Below are 14,877 nucleotides of genomic sequence, written 5' to 3'. Positions count from 1 at the left end.
CCCTTCCCTCTCCCTCTCCTCCTCTACCCTTCCCTCTCCCTTTTTTCCATCCTAAACTCTAACAAAGTTAAAATGACACAAAGTGACACTGAAGCTTACAGATTACTTCTTGAACTCCCCAAAGTCAGGCTGCTGTGGTTTTGCCCACTCAGCTTATCTGATTCCAGAACAGTGAGGACAGTGAAACCAGTCCTGGAGAAGGCAAGGAGAGGATTATGGGGACACAGGAAGGGAGAGGGATGTCTTCTGCATCTAAAACCTTAATTTTTTGAAGAGGACGTTATGGAATCTTTTGATGTGCAATTGTATGAGTGTGTATTTGGATGAGATAATGGCTTTACTTTTACATTTTTACACTGGACATTGTCCAGAACTGAAAGCCATTGTAATGTAAGTGTAAACCATTCCATAATTTGTTAACAAAATTCATAAATATTCTGAATTGAGCAAGGTGTTGCTCCCTCTTTGTCTTTTTCTTGTAATTTAATTAAACTGACCTTCTTTGAAAGTACTCGTGAGGGCATGGCGCAAGCTATTTACTGAGTCCATTTGCTGTAGTACATGAAGACAATAACACAACTCCAGGGACTCAGGGGAATAAAGCAAGCAGTAATGCTGGCTGACTTTTCTGATTTTTTCTTTCCCAGTTTTAACTCATTGGCAGTCACCAACACAAGCTCAAGAGTTCCCTCATGTTCAAGAGAGCCAAGAGAGACCAATGCGAATGAATGCATTTCAACACATATAAGCAGGAGAGAGAATGCCAAATTCACTGCTTGCATGTCATTCCTCTAGCCATGCCAAATCATCTCTGACCTACCTGAAGGGCTCTGGAAAGCCAAGGGCAGAAAGTGTCTACTGCCACCTTCTCAGATTAGACAAGAGGGTATTTAAGACATCCTGTCTGAAATTAGTAGCTGACTTTTTTTGCATCTTTTGTCCTCTTTGTGACACTAGTGACATCCCCAGGGCCACAAATATGGAATTGTTTCAGGGGCTGGCACTAGGCAAACATTCAGAACATTAAAAAAAAAAAGACAAAACAACTTTAGCATAGATGAGAATCAGGGAAGTGATAGCTAAATCACCTGTCAGCCTCATCCCTTCAAGAGATGTGTACTCTGCAAACCATGCTTGTAAAAATGAAACGAAGAGATGTCCACATAGCCTCCACCTGTGCACAGCTGGATGCCAAAGCTTCATAATGCTGCCAAGATAAGGATGCTCACTGCAGGGTTGTCAAAACTGGCAAACCGCAGTCCTTTGTAACCTCGAGAAAGGAAGCCTTCTATCAATAAATTGCATCATTGCTTTAGATGACTGTTGGATCAGATCTTCTCCAAAGCCATTCTTAAACATAGCATAAGCTCTCAATGTAATGAAATAGCAGGGATATATGTTTCGTTGCCTTAAAGTCAAGTGATGACCTTACAGTATCTCAGGCCAGGAACAAAAAAAGTACTAAATGCCTTTTGAAACTGACTGCAATTTTGTCTTGTAAGGAAGAAGCCAAGTTAATAACATGCAAAGCAATTAATATTGAGTGAGGTGTAAAGGAGAAGGCTATAATATAAAGGGAAGGTGATACTAAGAGAGCAAAAAGTTCATATCTTTGGGAGTTGTTTTGGTAAAAACAAAAACAAAAACAAGAACAACAGTATAAATAATAAATTAATACTGCAGGTGGGACTTTGATGCTCTTGTATCATAAAATTTTGTCATGTCTGGAACTTCCACTGTCATCACCTACGATGAAGAAATTGATTTACATATAGTGAATGAACTAAGAACCTAATAATAACAATACGTTTTCCAAATAGCTTGCTCTGGAAAACCTGGCTGTATTTTAAGTACTCCTTGTTGGATCTACTAGCATTTTGAGTCGTGAGATCACTGGCTGGACCTGATTATATACATATATTGTGATTGTAATTTATGTGTTGGTTTATATTTGTTCCCCCACTTGTCATTATTCTTCAGTTTGAAAACAATTTATAGTTCTTCTAGTGTGATTTTGAACTTAATAAAGATTGTCTTACTACAAGGTGCATTATTAGTATATATAACTCTTTGTCAAAGGGTGATGCTCAGAGGAATACCGCTCACGTTTTTTAGGTGACCCCATCTTTTGTGTCCTTTTTTTTTCTGGATTTAACACAGAGCATAAACTATAGAGCTTGTGACTCAGGCAGTGGCAGGACAGGGAAGGTATCTCTGAGGAAGTTTAATCTATGGGGAATTGACTTCCCCAGAGATGCACGACACAGTCCTTTGGGCCTTACTCCTGCAAACCTCCCAGTCTACCTGTCATTTTCTTCTTTTCTGATGGGATTCTCTACAAAAGCTTACAGAAAACCTTCACTATCTGGTGGCTTGGGACTTCTGGACCTCTTTACTACTGATGGATCTGAAAGGAATTGAGAATCTGGGCCAGTGATGAGGATTCTTCTCATTAACTTAATCCATTAAAATGTCACAATTTTTACACAAGCTCAGAGCATACATACCTGAATTTTGAAGACAGCTTAATTTAGACAAGATCCTCAAACCCTGTATTTTGGAGGTGTTGAATGCTGCAACCTAAAGTCAGTGGGAATGCTGACTTCCACGGGGTGAACTTATTGAACAAGCGCTATGAAAATTGGCTCTAACTGTCTCACAACAGACTGAAAAATATAGAAATGAAAAAAGCAAGTATGTTTTGTTTTTGGACTGAATTCTAGCAGGGATTCAACACTTTGAGAAATAAATTTCACAGGTAGTCAAATATATCAGTCAAAGAAAATTTTTAATTTCTCTCTGCTCTCGGCATGTTCAGTTATATTGTCATCTTTTTCATATACCCCTTTCCTGTGTTACTTCTTTTTTCATCTTTGTCTGCACTTTGTCATTCCTTTCTGGATTATTTTAATTTGCAGTTGTTCTGTATGGTGTCTTGATGCTGCCTATTTAATATGTTAAACATATTTTTCTGTACAGAAATAATCTGATAAAGTAATTCAAAGATATAATTTACTTTTCTATGTGCATCTTTTAGGAAAATATCTGAGCTGGAAATTTTGACCTACCATCTTCTTGCACATTAGTCGTTATATGAGATTGCATTTAATGCCTCAGACATTACCTTGAAATTGCCTGGATAAATGTCCATTAACACAGGTTATCCAGTAGGTCTTTTTTTCCAGTTGAACCAATAGAGCAAATCCATTCATTTCAGAATATTTAATCTAGATTTATATAATAATTATTGAGAGCACTGCAATCTGACCCTGTAAGCTTCAGAGTTGAGTGATTTCCATCTTTATAATGTGAAGGTTTTCTTTAGCTGTTATTAGCTTTCTCTTTCTAAAGCTGAAGTTATTTAGTATGGATGTACTTCTTCACAGAAATACCACACTGTAAACCTGCACTCCACCAAGGCTTAATTCCTAATTCTATCCACATGCTGTCCAACCTCTGCTCAGAATTGTTTTATTCTATTAGATTCACAACTTTCAGTTTGACACAACTATGCATATAGGACAGGGAGCCAAAGACTGCTGATTCAGAGTAAAAAATAGCAAGCTACCAAACTGTTCAAAGCAGAAATTAAGGCTGAGCTCTCAGAAAAAAGAAAGCAAAATAATTCTTGTGCTTGATTTTGGACATTTTGTGCTACAGTGGCCAGAAGATCCATGAAGCAGGAGGTCCATCTCCATTCAAAAAGTGTGAGGACTTAAGATGCATAATACTAATTCTCTTTTGATAGATATAAGTCTATCTCTGGCCAAAATATTTGTCTGTGTTATGCTAAGATGTCTAGTATGTAGTTTATCTCCAAAGACAAACATAAGCCTGTCTTTGCATAGTTTTTCTCCACCAGTTTCTCCATATTGGCTGTCTAATGTGGATGAACACCATCATTTTACTTACCAAGACATAGTTAATAACAAAAAGTCTAATCAGTATGCTCTGAAGATAATTATTTTTTTTCTATTTTCACTCAGCTTTGCACGAAGCTCTAACACAAAAATTAAATGATCTGTAACAAGCTACACAAGCTCAAGCTAGAAGCACTGTGTACTTCCAGCCACACATTTTCTCAGGAAATATAGCTATCTATATAGCTATTGGTTCCCACTTCTCATTTCCTTTTCATGTCTATTAAAAGAAATGCATCTAACCAGTAGTGTAGTGATACTCAGCTGGCATGCTCATTGTTTCAGCTTTACTGTCATGTGCTAAGCTTGTGAGGAAAACTGAAAGGCTATCTTATCTGCCAAGATGCATTTGGTCAGACTTAGACTTCATTTGTGTAAATGAGACTGACATCATTATTATGTGTTATTTGCTCTGATGATTTAAATCACCTAAGGATCATGACTGATACTTTTCCACTTGTGGGACATAGTCATCACTCTTAGAAGTTGCATGAACTATTTATTTTTCTTGTATCTTGTCTGAAATATCTACTGCAGGTAGAATTTGCTCTGTGAAGTACTGCCAGAATGAATGCATTTTTATAAAGAAGACGCATCCTGCCTGTGTTATTTATAAAAGAGTGTGACTGTAGAGAAGAGAGATCCTGTCTTCCACTCCACATGCAAGCTGCATAACCTTCTAATGCATCAAGAATCTTCCTGCGCTCCCACCTGTAAGGTAGTTCTTTCACACAGGTCTATGTCAAATACATACTGAAGCTATACCAGCAAGTCTTCGCACTTTCCTAGAAGACTGATCTTGCTCTTTAATTTTCCCAGTTTTGCCAAGATAACAGAGAATTCCTCCTTCCCCTTGGATTTTGAGGTGTTTATCTCATCTTGAAGAAGAAACCTTGCCCTCAAAGGAGGAACTCTGGTTTGTTTTTCACGAACAGTGGGAAAAAGTAGTTAAGCAAACCAAAGCTGAATTCAACTAACTCATGTGGAAAGAGGAGGCACATAAAGCAGTAGAAGTACTTGAAAAAATTTCAGTTAAAAAATGTGAGATTACAGCCTGACCCAAAGTAGCAGGAGAGATAGTATTTTTTAAGAGCTTAGCACTCTCTCATTCTACTTGTGCTGAACCACTCTCTAGTAAGCAGCAGAAGGCTAAGATGATCTGGTGTTATTTGTAATGTTCTGTTTACTATTATCAGATGAAAAGATGAATGAACAGAGAATGATGCTAATTTATGTTTGAGATGGTATAAATGGAAGCTGAAGAGATTACAATGCAACAAAGGAGAATTTGTGAAGGTGACCATGGGAAAAAAAACATAAAGGAAAAAAAGAAGAAAATAGATGCTATTCACAGCCATGACATTCTGCAAGGGGAGCCCGGTGATCTGAAATTTTTGTGAGCTCTGAACCTTAGCCTCAAGAAATAATCCACTGCAGCTGTAAGCAAGACTTACATAGCTACTGCGAGGTGAAAAATGCAGCACAGTTTCACATTAGGGAATGCCAGCTCTTCGATACAAGCCTAATGGCTGTTCTGATTAGTTCACGTTACCTTCTTAATTGGGATCTAACAAGCACAGGTCCCCGAGTGGGAAACTGGTACCAAAGCCTTACTAGCCAATATGCAGAAAGCTTTTTGCAATTCAAGGTCTAAAATTTTATCATTTGCATAAGTTGCCAATATTTATATATTTTATGGATATTCTATTATGTTGATTTTTATATCTATAACAGTATTTATTCATTTGTTAATTGTAGCACTTGTAATAATCTCAATCCAACTAAAAAGTGAGCGTTTTCCTCACTCTAGGATGAAATCTCCACAGCTTTCAGAGGTACAAATGTTAGTTAAGACTTTCAAGGTATTAGACAAAAACACTCCATGTTCCCATTCCTAGATTTTGCATCTGGAACTAGATCTTTGAAAGAAGATATCTGTATCAGTATATCTGACTGTAGAGACTTCATCAACTGCAATAAGCATGGAAATGGCATATTCTAATCTACTCATGACTCAGACTACCAATATACTCTTTTATCAAGAGTGACAACTTACTTTGTGGTCAATGTCCAGTTCTTATCCTGAAATGTTATGTATTAGAGCCAACCCCAGGGCACAGAAGAGGTTTCTCCTCAGAGAGTACAACCTAACCTATGTAAATACCAACACTACAGCTCAACGATGCAGGGAAGGTGTGTGATTAATCCTTTTATCCATAGCAGGCTGCAATCTTAGAAATGCATTGCGGAGCTACATGTACGACATGAAAAAAAGGAACACTCAAAATAAGGGTAAAAATGTTGAATAACTGAGCCAAAAAAATGGATTCTAAACTTTGCAGCTGAAAGCCATAGGGAAGCTATTTGGCAATAAGGTTTTCCTTGGCTATTTTAGGTATGATATACATTTTCCAGTTGAGGTTTTGCACTAACAAGTCATTGGTTTTCACACATGCTAGGGTGTGTAGGACTTAGAATGATGCAGCAAAGATCTGGAGATTTTTTATTTTTTCAAGGGAGGAGGGGGAGGGAGAGGACCTGTTCATGCACTGGCTGTAACCAATCAAGTTTTGCATGATGCCAAAAAATTAAACATAGTAAAGCCAGACCCTGTCAGCAATGAGTTGATTGCTTTAAATAAGGGAGATTTCCTGAATGTTTAAATTGAAACTTCTACTATGATTAAAGCAAAGAGAAGTACCAGGATGCTTCCTAACTATTTAGTTCCTAAAATTCCTGTGAGGTCTGGAGATGACAAATTCAATTCTGATGTGCTGTGTTTTACACTCTGCAGGCTGCAGTAAAAAGTAAAACTAATCAAGCTTCGGTTTCCCATGGGCTGTGCTTTAAGATGTTTTCTTATTTAAAGTCATGGAAATATGTTAAAACCCACATAGACTGGGTGAAGTTTATACAAGGCAAAATGTATTTGACCATACTTTTGCACAGTGTGCATATTTTGACTTTTCATTATTTTTAATTCTTCATGCTGCTTAAAAATGTATTCCAGCCACATTTGCAGGCTGAAGATGGGGAAGAACAGTTTATAACTCTCTCAAAATATTGCTTAACACTGTTTTGAGCAGAGGATACCTTAGTAGTGAACTGAATTTCTTCCATCAGATATTAAATTCAGCAGGAAAGAGAACAGGCACACACTCAACAGCAAACTTTTAATTACATGGGGTGAAATTTTCATGCCACTGATCCTCTTCCTAGGAAAACCAGAATTTTGTACCTAAGTTTATATTCTATTGGAAAGTTTAAGTTCACCTACAATGGCTCTTTCTCACAGCTTCAAGCTCCACAAAATGAATAGTTAGATGAAATATGCTTAATTCATCATCGTACAGACACACTCAACATTTTACAGAGCAGGGAAATGGACCTTTTCAGAAGATCTGTCTCCATCAGAAGTTATTTCTGACATGACTATGAATATATTGCTCAAACACATGCTTTTGAAATGATCATTTTTAAATTTCCTGACTGAAAATGATGTTTCCCATTGTGAATAAATGAAGCACTATTTCTGTGCAACCACATACTTCACCATATAAAATGATCTCATCAAGATTTCTATATACCACCAGAAGAAATATTCATCTTTAAATCTTTTGTGTCTCAGAAGTTTTAATATTGGTTTGAACTGCTATAATGTTTGCATATCCAAAGTTTAGCAGTTTTCATTATGGTTATTCATTGTGGAGATATTCTTTTCAGTTTATAATTAAAATCTCCACATGCCACTTCTCTGATATGGTTTCAAAGTTTAAGATGGAGAGAAGGAAAGTAAGAGTATATTTTGAAGATTTATTATGTCCTAAGTTATGTCACGGTCCTTTACCAAATGAATGACAGCTGCGCGATGAGTGCCATTTAACTGCCTGCATCATCATTTTGTGTTCTGCTTGAAGGCCTGAAGTATGGCCATAACAAAGTGAAAATACAGACATAATATTCTACTCTCTATTTCAGTGCACTTTTGGCTTTGGTAGCCCAACAAGAACTCATGCTGGTATTAGGAGAAGTCTACATGAAAATGAAAGGAGCGTTTAAAGGCAAAAGCATGCTGTCTTTTCCAAATGCAACTGTTTCAGCACATGAGTAAAGACTCATTTGGGGTCCAAGTTTACATTTTCTCATTCTGTCCAGCTTTCACTGGGTGCTGTCGCAATTGCTGAGAAACTGTCACTTTATTATTGCAGCCTACATGTCGGTTTTAAATAACATTTTCCATAAACAGAATTGTTTTGATTAGTGTACCCTAAAGAACACCTGTTGACAAGTGGGCTTTAGAATCTCTTTAAATTACACTCCAATTAGTCCACATGGTAATTGACAGTGGGGTGCTGCTAAGCTCTTCCTTGATGGGCCTGCTCCATACAGCCAAGTGCTCAAGCTTAGATCACACACTTGCTTGACAGTCTTTACGTATTTCTGCAGTCAGGATTAGGGTGGTTTTCAAGATTAATCCCACATAATCAGATTGTGCCCCTGTGGAAGAAAATGATGAAATCTTCTCTCCAAAACAAATAGATGCATGTGGTTAGCAAGGGAGCATGCAGTTTTAAACCTCTTTCATGTGAGCTCTGCTTGGCCATGTGGAAAATTAATTTTTCATAACCTGCTAAACACGGCCATCGGCATCTACAGTGAAACAAATTGGTGTGGAAGGAACAGCTGGCAGAGGAAGGGTCAAAGCCTGCAGTGCACTCTGGCCTGGGGTGATGGTGAGAAGACACCAGGAGCTTGTCTGGCTAGAAATTCCCTTGGGCCTGTCTGCCCATGGCCAGGGTGCGTCCAAGAGGGAGGCCAGCAGGCCTGCTTACCTAACAATATCACAGACAAGATAGGGTCTGTGTGGTGGGGATGTATCTGCAAGGGTTTAGGCACACTGAGCATGCAGCGTCAGCAGAGAAGCAAAATATGAAGAACAAATGTTCTCAAAATGTGAAATATTTTAAATGATAATATAAGAGTCAGAGCTGTTCTGTGGCGAGAGATGGTTCAGCATGTCAGTTCTCTTTTCTGGCAGCACCAAGTCAGGCAATTAACATTCAGACAGCTGGTGGTTCCTTCTTCACTGTGTGGCCCTGCTGGTAGCAGTAGGGGAGTCAATACTTCATGTGCCATTTGGGCCAACCCTGTTGTTCCCAACCAAGGGACAGCAGTGTGAATCAGCACACTAGGAGGCCATGGGACTCTTCTGCAGGCAGTGGCACTGCTGCCCTACCTTAGTGCAGCCCACAGTGTGTGAGCAAGCAGGAGCCACAGCTGCAGACAATTACTGCATCCACTCAGACTAAACAAGGGGCGACCACAGCGGCCTGCTGATCCCAGAGGTAGGAAGTGCTGGCTAGTGGGATGGTGGAGGACATTTTCCTCTCTTCAGCTGCCAGGCTGCTCGCCAGGCCAGTGGCTTGCATGGCCGGGTGTGCAAAGTGAGCATATCTTGGGTAATTGTGAGTGGCAGGAATGTGCAGGGAGAGGGGAAAGAGCAAGTTGGGCTTCATAAATGTATGAAAGCTGCTTTCCCTGGTGCAGTATTGTTTTATTCTCCCTTCAGAGACATGTTTGATGCTGCCTGCGTGGGTTTCAGTGTTCCTTTTGGAGAGAAGAAAGGGGTTTCTGTGCTCTTTGAAGCCATGTGTGCTGGTCAGACAGGAAGCCAGGGCTTCTGTCAGTCAACAGCACATGCAAAATTTATCAAGTATATTACTTGACAGAGGTTACTCTGTCATTACAAGCTAACAGGCCTCTGCCAGAGAATTTTTTTTATGGAAGCATGTGCTGTCAAAGGCAAAGTGTCCATTGATTGATTGCCACAGCTGACCTAAACATACAGGGATCACTGTGTAATAACCCCTTTATCATATATTAACCACCAAATGCTAAGTTCAATAATGCTAATGGTCTCACTTAAAGCCCTAAAGCCAGGCAAATTGAAAAGGAGAAGCAAGAATGCCATCCTTTCTGTAATCTCCACCACATGCAGCAGTGAATATGGGAGGCTGCAGGCTAGGAGCACCAAGCTTTGCCATCTGCAAGGCCTTGGGCTGGGACAATGCCATTTGGCCCATATGCTGGTCTTCCCATGGCAAAATATATGTGCAAATATATTACTTAGTTTTGTATTCACTGCTGAAGAGCACACTATTGTTAATACAGAAATACTCTACAACAGTCATGTCCAGAAGATCCTGAACCTGAATACTCTTTGGACTTTTTCAGAAAATGGTAGGCCTCCTTCCTGTAGTACTGTCCTGGCATTTAAGATTCCTATATATAAAAAAAAAAATTAAAAAAAAAAAGTAGCAATATTTACAAAACTGGAAGGAAGAGGCTTTCCTATGCTACAGGCCAGTTTTCAAGATCTTTATCAGCCATTAAAATGCATTATATAATTTCCTTTAGAGACAGCAATATAGGTAGAGAAAAGGAGGGTTTTCTTAGGGAGACAAAAAGGCCTGAGTAAGGAAGGGGGAATCAACTGACTGTATTTGCATTGTGGAGTATTACAATATTAAAAGTTCTAGAAATAGCAGGATCGAGGGGAAGGAAGTACTGCTATTTGAAACTTGGAAGAATCTTTAAAAAATCAAGCTATTATAAAATTGAGAAAAAGAAAATTTAATGTTGTTGTTCTCAAAAAAAGAAATGACAATTTTTAAATTTTTTTAATTCACTATGAATTCTCCCTTCAAGTGTTCCATGGCCATTAAGATCTTCTGCCTAGCTGTAAATGCAGCACCTATTTAGACAGAGATCAGTGGTAATTTCAATAGTCAGGAGCCAAGCGTTTGTTCCCCTGAGGTCAATGACATAACTTGCTATAATAAACACAGGGCATCAGGCCGAGAATCATTTCTAGTGTGGAGGTGTAGGGTCTTGCAGGCCCTTCTGTCATGGTGTTTCCTGGAAGACTATGATAGGACTGCAGCTTGGGATGCACAGAAAGATCTTAAGCAAGGAACAAGCCCTGTGAATAATTACTGACAGAAACTACTTGTATTTGAGGTTATGTTTAGGAATAGAGTAGACTTTTAGGTATCTATTTATTTATCTGGGGTTTGGGGGGTCATATTCATCAGCTAAACTGAAACACTGCATTTGTTCTGGTCAAACAAAGTATTTCTGTAATCTCAAACAAATAGTTTGAGACACTCTGAATGCATGCACAGGGTTAGATCACCTTCGTCATATGACGAATACATTATCTATTGGAAATTTAGTGTAAAAATCAACACAGTCCTATGTTACTAATAAGTCTTTTATAATAATAAAAAAAATAGCAGAAAAAAAGGGACCTATGCCCTCTTATTGCTGCACCTGTTGTTCTCAGCCTGTTTAAGGGAAGTGTGCACTAAGAGGGTCGCGGAGCAGAGTCACAGAGGGGTAGCAGAGTGCTCTCTAGGGACATTCTAGCTCTGCTTGAGCCAGCACCATGGGTTGAAACGTGCAGAGCAGTTTACAGCAGTGGTAACTTAGATCTGTATTATCTAGCAGTGACAAGCTCTGTAGGTGAGCTTTTGGTGAAGGCTCTGCTTTGGTGAGAGTCGCAGAGCACAGCAGGAAGCCTGGGTTAGGTATCACCTGGCAAAATCTCCAGAGAACTGAGAAGAATTTACTGCTTCTGGTGGAAACCGTATACAAATAGATTTCCATGAAAGCGGTTTCCTAGAGTTCTGAGTTGAACATAAAATTTAGCCAGTGGTTTCAGGTAAGAATTTCTTTGGAGTAGGGGATTTGTTTGAGCCTGAAATGAAATTCAGTAAACGGAGACCCAAACATAGTTTTCATGAACTCTTCCTGGTTAGCCCTATAATTTAAGATCCACACTCATTCCACCACCAAGAGGAGACATCTATTTTCCCACTTCACCCTCCCCTGTGTATGTCTTCCCTGCCAGTTTCTGCTGGTAGCAACAAAAGCCAGATTCAAACACCTAGGGTTACTTCTAAGAGCTAACCACCTCCTTCATTACCTAAATCCATTTGTTCAGGGAAAAATTTAATCTTACCTGAGTATCTGGCCCTTAAAACATGATCCTTCCTGTCTCACATGTGAAGTATAAAACAACAAAATACTTTATTAGGAAATCCAGTGACAAAATATCAGTAACTCATTTGTAATACACACAGTACATACAGTGCAAGTAATAGGTCAATTACTCAGCACAGTGACTTCAGTTACAATAACTTTAGTGCAAATGACGTTGTCTTACACATTTGTATGTGGAAATGCTTCACAGAACATGGATAAAAGGTCAGCATGCACCAGGAAAATTTTGAAACAATTTCACATTGTTTCATTCAAATGACTACAAGAGAGTTAAGGTTCTCTTGGTCATAACTGTGTGATTTTTCATGTGTTTTGCTTGTTCTGTGCTCAGTTTTTATCTGAAGTAATTAATATATCACACCACATATGCCTGTCCATTTTCATTCACCAGTTCCATATAATACATTTTCTCTCACAGTTTTAAATAAGAACTCAAGTTGAAACTGGTCTCTCTGCAAACAAGTCTTTATCATCTGTTCCTCTCATGATTACCCAGCATTAAGCATCTTGAAGCCACATCACCACTCCTCTCTCCTGCTGCTGGAGGCACTGCTGCTTCCTACCTGTTTCTGTAGTCTACACTGATAGTTGCTAGGACTCAGGACAGTGACTTCAGCCTATCTTTGCACTTCTTGTTTCCTTGGAAAAAAAAAGCAAGAGGTATTCACATACTGTAAGCTGTTATGTCACAGCCTGAACTGATGACTGAGCACCTGATGAAAGGAGTGGCTGGCGCAGGAAGCATAGGTGCAAGCAATTCACCTGCGCTTCCCAGGTGACTGGAAAGGGTGGACCCTGGATCTATCCCCTTCCCTGGGCTCAGCTCAGGGCTAGCTTCCAAGAGGAGAGTGTCTCCTAGGTGAGGGCCGCTTCCTGAGAAGGAGTGTTCTGAAGCCAGAGACCCTACTGTCATTTGGGTGAGTTAACATTTTCCTATATATGATTATTGCTATTCCCAATGACTTTGCCTGGTATCTCAAAGAATTTATCAGAAGCAATTTCGCTGCTTCCAAGGACCAACAAATACCATAGCAGCCACTCTTTCAAAGAGCTTGATTGCCTTTATCTGAAAAGATTTATTCTTAGTATCTGCTGCTAATGTTCATCCAACAAAGCCTGCCTTCTCAGAATAGCCAGCCATTTCATTCCTGGTGCAAGTGTCTTACAGTACCTGGAAGAGAGGACAACGAGGTGTCCTATGATAACCAGCTCACACCTGTCACCTTCCGTAAAAATAGCTGTTGAGTCATCCTTTCTCATGGTTTCCCACTTGTGCTCAGTGACATTGTAAATAAACAGTGAGTGATACTAATGACGCCCTGCAAATTCCTGCAATATTTATGAAGAATCCCATCCATCTGGTCATAGTGATTGATACTCTTCTGTTCCTATTTCAAACCACCTCAACTTTTACATTCAGGCAAAAAATTGTTAAATGTATCTACTCATGCATTCTCATGTAGTCCTATTTCCTCCATAGGGGTGATAACTACAGACCATGTAGGTGTGGTATACTCCTGACATAGGTATTTGCACAACACTCCTGAGGAGCATACAAATGTACCGTACAGCACGATTTTGAGATGTGATGAGATATAAACATGTATTAAAAGAATCAACCTGTCATTTCTATTCTCTTTCCTGCCCCTCTTTGTGAGAGTGTGCACTGCAATAGGTTCAGGCTCCTCTGATCAGCCTGTTATCACCAGAAACTGATGCATCAAAGACCTTTCCATGTGAGTTTTTCCACTGAGTCCTTTACTGAACTCAGGGATGTCTCAAGCCCAGTGATGTCAAACTTTGACTGGAGGAGTTAGAAACATGGAGTAAGCAATCTTTCAGGTGTGGGGAAAGAGCAGCAGAGACATGGGGAGAAATGAAGCATGATGCATACTTGGAGAGAGTCAAACAGCCTGAGTCAGTGAACAGCCTAGGGAAACAAAATGATTAAAGAGGCCTACATTTAGAAGCAGAATAGTGTTTCAGGATGTGAAGGGCTGTGCATTAACATCATCACTATAGTGCAAAAGGTGGAAGGGAAACCATATAGAGCTAACAAACAGATGAAAAGCTGGCTCAGAGAGGTACCTGGCTCTGCTGCAGGTATTATAGTCAATTCGCACATCTTCCCTCTGAAGAGACTTTTCTAAAAACATCTCTTTGAGAGATAGGCTTGCCAAAAATAACATTTTATCAGCAGCACAGCTTGTCAAAACCATCATTTTAGCTTGGGCAAGCACTAAGTGTGCAAATCATGTTTTTCCAGGAGCAAAGCTCCTCATATTGGAGGGTACAAGCTGTTAGCACACTACTTTACTAAATCCACCCCACCCCCTTTCTTTCTGATAAAATGTTATTTTCATCCATCTCCTCCCCCTAATAAAACATTATTTTTGGAAAGTTCCTGCCCTTCATGAAACACTATTTTTCTGAAGCCAAACTCCTGATAAAACTTTACTTTCAGCAAAGCTTTCTCCTTAAATTGCCATGGTCCTCACTCCTGATAAAAAGACGTTTTCTGTTAAGTCTCTACTTCTGATAAAATGTTACTTTTTCCAAACTTCTGCTCCTGATAAAACATTCATTTTGCCAAGACTGGCTCCTGAGAAAATGTTATGCTTGGCAAGGTCTGTTCCTGATAAAACATTTATTTTTGCCAAACCTCTACTTCTATTAATTTTTTTTCCTCTCAAAATTATTATTATTTCCCCTAAAGCCTCCTTAATGCAAGATATTGGACATGACACAACAGTGGGTGACAGTATCACTTGCTAACCCGTCTTTCATCCACAGCCATGATTGTTAATGGTGAACCGCCTGAAAAGCTGACGTTGAATGCCTCTTGCACAATGTGGTTCTTCTGTAAGATTTGGAAGGCATATGGAAAAAGATA

General features: G+C 39.3%; 1 long non-coding RNA gene across 1 annotated transcript in view; it reads right to left on the bottom strand.

Annotated features, from left to right (window-relative positions):
* The window catches only part of LOC110397164, a 27,678-nt gene extending 15,666 nt beyond the window's left edge, over window positions 1-12,012 (bottom strand). Inside the window, exon 1 of the long non-coding RNA XR_002437583.1 lies at window positions 11,944-12,012. This is a non-coding gene — a long non-coding RNA (uncharacterized LOC110397164). The remainder of the gene's footprint in view (window positions 1-11,943) is intronic.

Source organism: Numida meleagris, chromosome 3 (assembly GCF_002078875.1).
Source record: "Numida meleagris isolate 19003 breed g44 Domestic line chromosome 3, NumMel1.0, whole genome shotgun sequence".
Classification (NCBI taxonomy): domain Eukaryota; kingdom Metazoa; phylum Chordata; class Aves; order Galliformes; family Numididae; genus Numida; species Numida meleagris.
Note: the sequence above shows the minus strand (reverse complement) of the source record. Positions and strands in the feature narration are given on the sequence as shown.